The sequence below is a fragment of the Chrysochloris asiatica genome, unplaced genomic scaffold, assembly GCF_000296735.1.
Source record: "Chrysochloris asiatica unplaced genomic scaffold, ChrAsi1.0 scaffold00065, whole genome shotgun sequence".
Taxonomy (NCBI): domain Eukaryota; kingdom Metazoa; phylum Chordata; class Mammalia; order Afrosoricida; family Chrysochloridae; genus Chrysochloris; species Chrysochloris asiatica.
Genome location: NW_006408583.1, coordinates 9,416,575 through 9,425,344, shown reverse-complemented (window position 1 = coordinate 9,425,344; position 8,770 = coordinate 9,416,575). Strand labels below are relative to the sequence as shown.

Sequence of the window (8,770 nt, the reverse complement as noted above, 5' to 3'; positions counted from 1 at the left end):
TTCATTTTTAAGACAGAGATAATAAATGGAAATACAATTTTATCAGAGTAGGAAAAGATAAGGGAAGATACAGGATACTGTATCTTTCTTTAGGAACAGCAGTTGTTCCTGTTGCATCTGGCAGAACCAAAAGGTTGGCAGAGCTTTAAAGACAGGAAGACATGATGCTGAGAAAGTAATACTAAAGTGGCCTTTCACTGTGTTTATTCTACCTTTCATACATTCATCATGTGTATGTGCTCCCCACATCTCTCTCCAAAGAGACCTGGAGAAACAGTTTCACATTTAGGCTTCTTGCAAGCACAAGGATGTTATGCATGATGCCTTCATATTATTAAACAGAACAAAAAATGTTCTCATTGGCTTAGTTTCTCTCTTTACTTCCTAGGCCTTTTTTCTTTCCCCAATTACATGCCTGCTTCTTGACATTTTTATCACCACCTGTACTCCTTTAATCCTTTCTCTGATTTTTCTCACCTTTGTACAGTTTAACTTGGGGGGAGGGCTTTAAAAAGCATGAAAAAAATTCCATTGTTATTTTTTCCCATGAACTTCTTTAATCTCCTTGTATTTGAATTAGGTTCTCATTCATAGTCTTCAACATCAAATTTTACTTCAAATTTGTGAATACTTACATTTCAGGCATTCTGTTCTTTGAATTTTGACTCTTTTTGCCCCTATTTCATATCAGATGTTTCTTTCTGGAAAGAAACTTTACCTTGAGTAACTTACAGATTCTAGGATCGAACAACTCCAGTACAGATATTCTAACTTGGTATTTTATTACATGTAAAGTTTGAGGTTGGCATTCTTAGGGCTTCGTTGGTAATTTTTTCAGTTTTTCAATGTTATTGTTAAGTGCCGTTGAGTCAGTTCCAACTCCTAGCGACTTTGGGTAGGGCCTCTAAAAGGAGCTTTGGTAGCATAGTGGATTACAAGATGGACTGGTAGCCGTAGTCAGTAATTCGAATCTACCAATTACTCCACAGGAGAAGGATGAGACTTTCTGCTTCTGTAAAGATGTACAGCCTTGGAAGCCCTAATCAGGGTTACCGTGAGTTGGAACTGACTCAGAAGCACACAACCACTGCCACCACCATAGGGTTTCTGAGACTTTAAATCTTTGCTGAAGTAGAAAGCCTCATCTTTCTCCCTTGAAGCTGCTGGCTGGCTGGCTCGAACTACAGACTTTGTGGTTCGTAGTCCAGTGCTTATCATATGGAGTTAGAAAGTACATGTGATTGTTTGCATACTACACATAAATTCGTTTATTAGCCTGCGCCCCCCCCCCCCCCCCCCCCATTATGAGTGTCACAGTGGTCTTGTTACAGGCTTTAATAACAGACCACATTACTCACTCTCATTTGGGTAAGGTAATGAAGCTCTTGTTGTACTTCAAAACATACTTCAAAACAGGGAGTACACTTCTGAGATCCATTTAAAATGTGCTATTTTTAAGGCTCTTTGAACAGCCCCATTTCAGAAATTAGGCTATGCAAATCCAGCATGATGTCAAGATTCAGGTCGCAGGTACATGAAGGGCATTTGAGGTTCTCTGTTATGATAAATCATAAATTTTGCTGGAACTAAAATGCTGTGCATTTTACTTTGAGCTTTTAGGTAAGGATGACTTCACTCCCAGCATCAGTGTGTCCTCAAGCATTCTCAGTCCTCATACACCAGGAACAGCATTTTCCTCCGTCATCAGAGAGGGATTTCATTTACCTGTTTATTTCCTGTTGCTATGATTCTAACTCTGATGAAAATATTTTGACTCTAATATAAGTCTAAGGAGCCATGGAAGCACAGAGAGTTAAGCATCTGGCTTTCCCCCCAAAGGTTCATGATTCAAACCCATCAGCCGCTCTGCGGGAGAATGATGAGGCTATTTGCTTCCATTAAGATTTGCTGCCTCAGGAACCCTGGGGAGCAGTTCTCCTCTGCCCTGTGGAGTCTCTGTGACTCTGAGTTCACTCCATGGGAGTGGGCTTGGTTTTTTAATGCAGGTAAAGTCTTTAGTGCACATGTTTTATGTCCTTAATCTTCTGATTGTGCAGGTTGACATCTTTCCATGGTTTGGGGCCCATGAAGTATCCACTTTGCCTGTAAAGAGCCTTTTTTTTTTGCTCATGAAGGATTACTGCATTTGACTCGCTGGAGAAGTCAGTCCTCTATAGTTACCTTCCAGGCACTGAGTTTGAGGCTCTTTATCTCTGAAATTCCCTCCCCTTTTAGTAACAGACCAACAATGTGGTCTGTAACAAATTTTTTTCATTTCTGCTGTTGAGAAAGTCTGAGAACCTTTTTGGGAAATTTGACATTTTCCTTTACCAGGAAGATTAATAGAATTAAAAAACAAAACAAAATACTCATCCAGTTAGACACTGCCTTTCATTGTAGTTTGAATAGTTGCTTCAGGAAAGCCGTTATCCATTGCCTTACTTCAGTTAGCTGTGTGTTGAGATGTTCTTGTAGTATTTTATCAGCAGGCAGTGAAACTACTGTTGTTCTGTATATGAGTATAAAACAGAACATTTATTAAAAATTTTAATCAAGCAGTTGAATGAGATTTCTAGTTCCAGATGTGTGAACGTATTTCTTGTGTGACATGGCCATGAAGAAAAAGGCCCTGAGCCAGGGATAAATGCATGCTGCTCTTCAACAGAGAACAGGTTTTCTCTTGTTATGATTCAAGTGGGCTGGGTATTGGTGGACCTCTTCCTGCTACACACTTAGCACATCCTCCAGATAGCACATAAGAAGTTTAAGACTGAAAATGAAAATGTGAATGATCACAAATTAAATTCATAAACATGAAGAGGTTTTCTCAGTGTGTATGTGATGTTTAAAACCTGTATTCTGACTTTTCTATTTTGTTGGCGTACTGGTTTAATGCTCTAGGATAAACACCAGACTGCTAACCACATGATCAGCAGTTTAAGTTCCAGGGTTGGTGTGAATCGGAATCAATTCATGACACCTAACAATAACAACAGTGCATCTGCCTACAAGGAAGGCCAGTTAATACCACAGTTATTCAAATGTATGCACCAAGCACTAAAGCCATGATGATGAAATTGAAGAATTCTACCAACTTCTTGAAAATGAAATTGATTAAACATGCAGTCAAGATGTATTGATCACTACTGGCAATTGGAATGCAAAGGTTGGAAACAGAGTGGAAGGATCAGTAGTTGAAACATATGGCCTTGGTGATAGAAATGATGCTGGAGAATTTTACAAGACTAGTGGAGTTCTGGTGTGGCACTGTGGACTAATGAGTCAGACTGCAATGTCGTTTGAACTGCAAGGTCAGTGGTTCAAGCTTACCAGCTGCTCCTTGGAAATCCTATACAAGGTCACTATGGGTCGGAATTGACTTGATGGCACTTAACAACAACAACAATGAATTCTTCATTGCAGATACCTTTTTTAAACAGTATAAAAGATGACTATACCCCGCTGCTCTCCAGGTTCTACTGATTTTAATTTTTTAAAATATTTTTTCTGATTGAGCGCTTCCTCATCATGTGTTTCAGGGATGGCTGTTCCTCTGATCATAAAATAGGGTGGACAGGAATATTCGGTGACCATACTGTCAGAAGGTGATACTGTGCTAGATCTCAAACAGTTTCTCAAAACCCGTACAGGAGTGCTGCCACAGAGTATCAGAAGTAACTCAAAGTTAAAGGCAAACCTGCAGAAAATGTTGTTATGCTTGGAGCTCTCAAACTGAAACCAAATACTAAAATCATGATGATGGGAACTCATGAGGAGAGCTTGAAAGATGTCTTAGATCTGCCCCCCTGACAATGATGATGTCGTCAATGACTTTGATATTGAAGATAAAGTAGTTGAAGTAGAAAATAGAGAAGAAAACCTGCTGAAAATCTCTCGCAGAATTAAGGAGTACAAAGTGGACATTTTAAATCTTCCCAGGGAAGGGAATAAGCTCTTGGTACTAAATGCTGATTATACATTATTTGACCATAGGTCTTGTGTAGAGACTGGGGTCGAGTTAATGCTGCGGCCAGATCTTAATGAATTTCTTACATCTGCATATGAGGATTATGACATGGTTATTTGGTCTGCAACAAATATGAAGTGGATTGAAGCAAAAATGAAAGTAAAACCTCTTGGTGTTATATGGGGAAAATTTTCATAATTTTACAGCAAACCCCCCCCCCCACCATTATGTTTGATGATATAGGAAGAAATTTTCTGATGAACCCACAAAATGGATTAAAGATAAGGCCTTTTATGAAAGCACACCTAAATTGAGATAAAGACAAAGAACTTTTAAAATTAACTCATTACCTCAAGGAAATAGCAAAATTAGATGACTTTTTGGAACTAAACCACAAATATCGGGAAAGGTATCTCTCAAAGAAGCAAGGACAGTACTTATATGTTACACTGGAAGTTAGTGATGATACTGAGATCCTTAAACGTCTTTCTTGCTTTATGCTAGAAATCATTGTCATAGTGCTGGACACTGAAGCAAATACCAGACTGTTTATACTTTGTCTGCCAGGTTTTTTGTAAATTTAATTTTATATTTTTTGAAGATCATAGCAATATGCTTTAAAAAAGAATCCATTTTTTCCCTATATGTATATACTGTTATTTTTGGAAAAAAATATTTTCTCCATCATTGATTACAGAGTCTCCCTCCCAATAAAAAACATGGAGAAAAATGAATGCTCAACAATCTTATTTTGTAACTTTTGAAAAAAATATGTCTTGTGTCTTGTGGTTTTGTCTCAACACTAAGACCAAACAAATCTTGAAAATAGTGTTTTTCCCTTTAAAGCAAAAAAAAAAAAAAAAACAAATGCCAGAAAACCTACCAGTTTTTGGAAAATGGACCTAGTATTTAAGTATGCTTAAATTACCCAAGAGTTGTTTATTCTTTTGTCATAATTTTTCATTTGTACTCCGCTACTTAGATCTGTACATTCTGAGCTGTCTGGTTTGTTTGTATGTGTGACAGTGATTTGTGAGTAAAACTAGAAAAGCGTCAGCTGTGATCCAGATACGTCATAGTAAAGAAATAGGAAAGATTAAAGAATCAAATAAGGAGCAAGAGTATGTCTTTCTTTGGTATCATAACTTGAAGCACTGCTACCTAAAAGCAATTAAAGGCAGTCCGTTTGAAAGTAGAACATAGCATTGTTTCAGCCCTAAAAAGCATGAACAAAGGTTTTTGTTATTTTCCAGCTATATTTGTCCAAGAGCAAACACTGTGTTTCAGTAAAAATATTTCCATAGGATTAAAAAAAAATGTTTTTGGCATTGCTTACACCTGCATTATAGATAATGTAATTTAACTGCTGCTTTGTGATGACAGTATTGCTTTATACAGTTATTGTATTTGAAAGGAATCTGATCCTTTCAAATAAACATGGTGTATATTGTTTTTATGGGACTATTTCAGTGGTGTAAATAATAAATACCGTTTCTTAAAAAAACAAAAACAAAAACAAAAATATGACTATACACTTGGATCTCACTAGATGGAATACATAGAAATCAAATTGACTATATCTGTGAAAAGATACAGTGAAAAAGCGCCATATCATCAGCCAAAACAAGGTTAAGGGGAGACTGTGGAACAGACCATCAACTACTCAAATGCAAATTCAGCCTGAAGCTGAAGAAAATGAAAACAAGTCCACAAAAGCCAAAAATATGACCTTCAATATATCCCACCTGAATTTAGAGATCATCTGAAGAACAGATTTGAAGCATTAAACACTTAAGACCGAAGACCGGAAGATTTGTGGGATAACATCAAGAACATCATACAGGAAGAAAGCAAAAGGCCACTGAGAAGACGAGGGAAGGAACAGACCAAAATGGATGTCAGAAGAGACTCTGAAACTTGCTCTCCACCATAGAGATGCTAAAGCAAATGGAAGAAGTGAGGAGATACAAGAGCTGAACAGAAAATCTCAACGGTCAGCTCGAGAAAACAAGTCAAATATTATAACAAAATATGCAAAGACCTGGAGTTAGAAAACCAAAAAGGAAGAACACGCTCAGCATTTCTCAAGCAGAAGGAACTGAAGAAAAAATTCAAACCTTGGCTTGGGGTATTAAAGGATTCCATGGGCAAAATACTAATGATGAAGAAAGCATTAAAAGAAAATGGAAAGAATATACAGAGTCACTGTATGAAAAACAAGTGATTGATGTTCAGCCATTTCAAGAGGTAGCATATGATCAAGAGCCAGTGATCCTGAAGGAAGAAATCCAATGTGCATTGAAGTCATTGGCAAAGAACAAGACAAATTGAATACAAATTGAAATATTTCAACAAAGTGAAGCAGCATTCAAGGCACTCAACTCCTTTATGCCAAGAATTTGGAAGACAACTATCTGACCAACTGATTGGAAGAGATCTGTATTTGTGCCCATTCCAAAGAGAGGTGACCCAACAGAATGTGGAAATCATTGCACAATATAATTGTTACACCATGCAAGTAAAGTTTTACTAAAGGTAATACAGAAACTGCTGCAAGCATACATTGACAGAGAACTTCTGGAGGTTCAAACAGGTTTCAGAAGAGGCTGTGGAATGAGGGATATCATTGCTGATGTGAGATGGATCTTGGCTGAAAGCAGAGAATACCAGAAACATGTTTACCTGTGCTTTACTGACTGTGCAAAGGCTTTCAGTTGTGTAGATCATGACAAGCTATGAACAATACATTGTGAAGTGTGAGTATTCTGGAACACATATTTGTACTCATGAGGAACCTGTACATAGACCAAGAGGCAGTTGTTTGAACAGAACAAGGGGACACTGAATGGTTTAAAATCAGGAAAGGTGTGTCTGACAGGGTTGCATTCTTTCACCATACTTATTCAGTCTGTATGTTGAACACATAGAAAAGCTGGATTTTATGAAGAAAACGTGGCATCAGGATTGGAGGAAGGCTCATTAACAACCTGTGATATGCAGTTGACATAACACTGCTTGCTGAAAGCCAAGAGGACTTAAAATACTTATTGATGAAGATGAAGATTGATGACCATGGCCTTTGGTATGGGTTGCACCTCAAAAAAATCCTCACTACTGGACCAATAAATAACATCCATATAAATGGAGAAAAATTGAAGTTGTCAAAGACTTCATTTTGCCTGGCTCAACCATCAACACTCATGGAAGCAGCAGTCAAGAAATCAAACGATATATTGCATTGGGCAAATCTAGTGCACAAGACCTCTTTAAAGAGTTGAAGAGCAAAGATGTCAGTTTGAGGACTAAGGTGTTCCTGATACAAGCCATGGCATTTTCAAAAGCCTCATGTGCCTGGGAAAGTTGGAGAGTGAATAAAGAAGACCATAGAAGAATTGATGCATTTGAGTTACTTTGTTGAAGGAGAATATTGAAAGTACCATGGACTACAAAAAGAACAAATAGATCTGTGGAAGAAGTTGGAAGAAGTACAGTCAGAGTGTTCCTTGGAAACTAGCGTGGCAGACTTTGTCTCATATTTTGGACATATTGTCAGAAGTGACCAATCACTGGAGAAGGATATCATGTTTGATAAAGTGGAGGGTCGGATGAGAAGAGGAAGACCTCCAATGAGATGGATTGCACAGTTTCAGCATCAGTGGGCTCAAACATTGCAACAGTTGTTAGGTTGGCCCAGGATCGGGCAGTGTTTTGTTCTGTTGTGAAAGGGTCACTATGAGTTAGTACTGACTTGATGGCACCTAACAACAATATAGTGAGAGAGATAGAAATATAAATCATTAACAATTGAATGAGACAATTCCAAACCTGTGCGGAAGGATTGAACTATCTTGTATGAGTGTACATGGAATTATTACTGCTTTTGTTAAGTACCATTGAGTCAGTTCTGTGTAGATGGAGTTATCCTATTTAGATAGGACCCTAAATGTTGAGGTGTCTGAATTTTGCTTTACAGTCAGTAGGAATCCATTAAGGCGTTTTAAAGTCTGGAGTGGCACGGTAAGATTTACCATATATAGCAAATTCACTGTATGCTGTATAGTTTCAGATTGAGAGGTACCAGAGTCATTGAAGACCCTTGAACCATTAAGAGGCATTAGCAGTTTTTATGGGGGATTAGAATAAGAGTTTGAACTAGAGCAAAGTCAGTTGTGAGAGAAACAAATACTGAGAAATGCTTAAGAAGTAGTTGTCACGTTTTTGGTTATGACGGATCAGGAGAAGGAGTTGAGGAAGAATGAAGTCTTCTTCCCAGGGAGGGAAATGTACTAATGTGATTGCTCTGTGTATCCCTATCAAGCTTCATGAAATAGATACTGTGATGATTAGTTTTATGTCAACTTGTCCAGACCAAGATTTTCAGTGATTTGGCAGTTAAACTGTAGTTACCACCTCTGTGATGAGATCTAATCTGCAATCACCCCATGACATGATCAGCTCTGATCTGATGTACTTATCCTGTATGTTATAAATCCTCACTTCTATGATGTTAATGAAGCAATCTACAGGATTAGGTTGTATCTTGAGATGTAAAAGGAAAGAGAAGTGAACAGAGAAGGACTTGCTACCACCAAGAAAGAAGAACCAGAAATGGAGTTGCTTCCTTTGGACCTGAAGTCCCTGCACTGTGGAGCTCGAAGGAAACACTGATACCAAGACACATGGAGATCTGCAAGAAATGCTGGGTCTAAAGATGCTGAAGAGAGAGAAGGACTTTTTTCCAGATCCAGTGCTCTGGATTCAGACTTCTAGCCTCTCAAACTGTGAGAGAATAAATTTCTGTTT

General features: G+C 37.9%; 1 protein-coding gene and 1 pseudogene across 1 annotated transcript in view; both read left to right on the top strand.

Annotated features, from left to right (window-relative positions):
* The window catches only part of LOC102838596 (endophilin-A1-like), a 253,551-nt gene that overhangs the window by 137,751 nt on the left and 107,030 nt on the right, over window positions 1–8,770 (top strand). The gene's annotated exons all lie outside the window — the stretch shown is intronic.
* On the top strand, window positions 3,542–4,165 carry LOC102814834 (annotated as a pseudogene).